Here is a 3,255-nt window from a genome sequence, read left to right as displayed (position 1 = left end):
GAAGTTTTTGATTTCTTCCCTAATCTCGTTCTTGACCCATTCATTGTTTAATAGCATGCTATTCAGTCTCCATGATTTTGAGTGTTTTGGGTTTTTACCCTTGGGGTTGGTTTCTAGTTTCAGACCCTTGTGGTCAGAGAAGATGCTTGATATGATTTCAATTTTCTTGAATTTGTTGAGGGTTGCTTTGTGTCCTATCATGTGGTCTATCTTTGAAAAAGATCCATGGACACTTGAAAAGAATGTGTATTTTGCTTCTTTGGGATGAAAAGCTCTGTATATATCAGTTAAGTCCATTTCCTCTAGGGTATTGTTAAGTGACACAATATCTTTGTTAATCTTTTGTTTGGAAGACCTGTCCATTTTTGATAGTGGGGTGTTAAAATCCCCTACTATAATTGTGTTGCTGTCAATATCTTTCTTGAAATCCTCCAAGATTTTCTTTATGTATTTGGGTGCTCCTATGTTGGGTGCATATATATTTATAATGTTTATGTCTTCTTGGTGGATTCTTCCTTTGAGTATTATGAAGTGACCTTCTGGGTCTCTCTTTATGGCCCTTCTTTGGAAGTCTATTTTGTCTGATATGAGTATTGCTACCCCTGCTTTTTTTTCCTGTCCGTTTGCTTGGAAAATTTGTTTCCAGCCCTTCACTTTCAGTCTGTGTAAGTCTTTTGTCCTGAGATGGGTTTCTTGTAGGCAGCATATGTGTGGGTCATGTTTTCTTATCCATTCAGCTGTTCTATGTCTTTTGATTGGAGCATTTAATCCATTTACATTTAAGGTTATTATCGATAGGTAGTTATTCATTGCCATTATTTCCTACCTGTGTTCCTCTCTCTTTCTCTTTTCCTTCCTTTCCTTAAAGCAGTCCCTTTAGCATCTCTTGCAGAGCTGGTTTGGTGGAGCTGTATTCTTTTAGACTTCTTTTGTCTGGGAAGCTCTTTATTTGGTCTTCTATCTTGATTGAGAGCCTTGCTGGGTAAAGTAGTCTTGGTTGGAGGCCTCTGGTTCTCATTACTTGGAATATTTTTTGCCATTCTCTTCTGGCTTGGAGCGTTTCCATTGAGAAGTCAGTTGCTAACCTTATTGGGGATCCCTTGTATGTTACTTCCTTTTTCTCCCTTGCTGCCTTTAAGATCCTCTCTTTGTCTTGGAAATTTGCCATTTTAATTATGATGTGTCTTGCAGTGGGTCTCTTTGGGTTCCTCTTGTTTGGGACTCTCTGTGATTCCTGGATTTGGGTGACTTTTTCTCTCCTCAGATTAGGGAAATTTTCCATCATTACTTTTTCAAACAGGTTTTCTATCCCTTGCTCTTCTTCTTCTCCTTCTGGTATTCCTATTATACGGATATTGTTACGTTTCATGTTGTCCTGCATTTCCCTTATTGCCTCTTCATTCTTTCTGAGCCTCTTTTCCTTTTCTTGCTCCTTCTGAGTGTTTTTTTCTACTTTATCCTCCAGCTCGCTGATCCGATCCTCTGCTTCATCAAGTCTGCTTTTAATTCCTTCTACTGTGTTCTTCAATTCAGAAATTGTATTCTTCATTTCCTCTTGGCTCTTGTTGATATTTTCTATTTCTTTTTTCATGTTGATATAGTTTGCAGTGAGTTCATTGTAGTTTCCTTGTAGTTTCTGGTAGTTCTCTTTGAGCTCAGAGAGCTCAGTGAGCTTCCTGATGACCATTGCTTTGAACTCAGTATCTGATAGTTGACTTGCCTCTTTTTCGGTTAGTATTCTTTCTGAGACTTCCTCCTTTCCTTTCATTTGGGAATTGTTTCTTTGTCTTCCCATTGTTTGTGTGGCTCTTCTTGTTGGCCTCTGCTTCTTAAATTGCTTTGTTCTGAATCCCTGGGTTTATGATATGAACTTCTATGGTAGAATGCCAATGGGATTCGGTGGTGCTGTCTCCTTACTCTCCTGTGCTCACTGGTCTTGAGCTGACGTTTATGTGTTTAACACGGTCTAACTCTAGTCTTTTCAGCACTCCAGGTTTTGTTGTCACACCTGTGGGAAAAATAGAAAGGGGGGGAGAAAGAAAAGGAAAAAACAAACAAACAAACAAACAAACAAAAAAACCAAAGATGGGAAGGAGGGAAAAAGGAAATAGGAAAGGAGGAAAGGGAGGAAGGAGGGAAGAAGGATTAAAGAAAGATCGGAGGCAAGATAAGAAGGAATTTTAACAAAAATTAAAACATAGAAATAGATAAAAGAAGGGAGGAAGAAGACATAAAAATGGTAAAGGATGGGAGGAAGAAGGAATGAAAGAAAAAAATGAGAGAGAGAGGAAGAAGGAGTTCAGGGGGAAAGGAAAAGGGAAAAAAAAAAAAAAAAAAAGGGAAAAAAAAAATCTTCTGTTGGCTTTAAACCGTTCAGGTTATTTCTGCTGTTGTCCTGTCTGTGCAATGGGAGGGGGTGGTTGGAAGGATTGGTTTCACTTTTCTTCCTTCCTGGGTCACACTCTTCACTGTTTTGTAGGTGTGGTCCCTGGCAGGCAATCAGGCCGTTGATCAGCCAATCCAGCAGCTTTGTTCTTGGGACTCTCGAGTGGCCGCTCCAGCCGCTTTGGCTCCGGACGCGTGCGCGCGCAGCAGGGGAATCCAGCCGCTTCGGGTTTGTGACGTTATTTGGGCTCTGAGCGCGCCGGCCGACCTATCGAGCCGCCCAGGCTAGGGAGGCTGGGGCGCTGCAAACTGCTGGTTCAGCCGCCTTGGTGTTACGACTCTCGCCAGCCCCTTTGTGCTGGGGAAGTGCGCATCCAGCCGGCCCTACGCTTGGTGAGCGCGCAGCCCGCCGCCAAGCCAGAGGCTCTACGCTTGGGGGCCCGATCCAGCTGCCCGGGGCTTGAGACTCTCGGGTGGGCGGGGCCGCCCTGGGACCGAATCACGCGGTCCTCGGTTCCGAGGTTTTGGGTCTGTGGGTGGAGCAGCTAGTCTCTGCTCCAAAAGATCTCGGAGGTTTCAGGTGTGGGCGCCCCTCCGGGGTTTCACGTACGGCCCCGTTCGCTAATCTGCGCGCGCGCTACCGCGCGCAACCGGACCTCAGGTGAGCGCCGGTGCTGCTTATCCCGCGTTCCCCGTTCGCAGTCCAGGGGCGGAGGGGGGAGGGGCGCCAGGGGCCTCGGCCACCACCGAGAGTTCTCTAACTAGCCCCTGAGTGTCTCTATTTTCTTTTTCTTTTTGAGAAATTCCTCCTTTTCAAGCCCCCCTGGTCCAATCAAGCACCTGGCTGCTCACAGCGCAGCCTGGCCCTCT

Source organism: Desmodus rotundus, chromosome X, assembly GCF_022682495.2.
Source record: "Desmodus rotundus isolate HL8 chromosome X, HLdesRot8A.1, whole genome shotgun sequence".
Classification (NCBI taxonomy): Eukaryota; Metazoa; Chordata; class Mammalia; order Chiroptera; family Phyllostomidae; genus Desmodus; species Desmodus rotundus.
The sequence above is the reverse complement of the archived record's forward strand: the minus strand, read 5'-3'. Positions refer to the sequence as shown.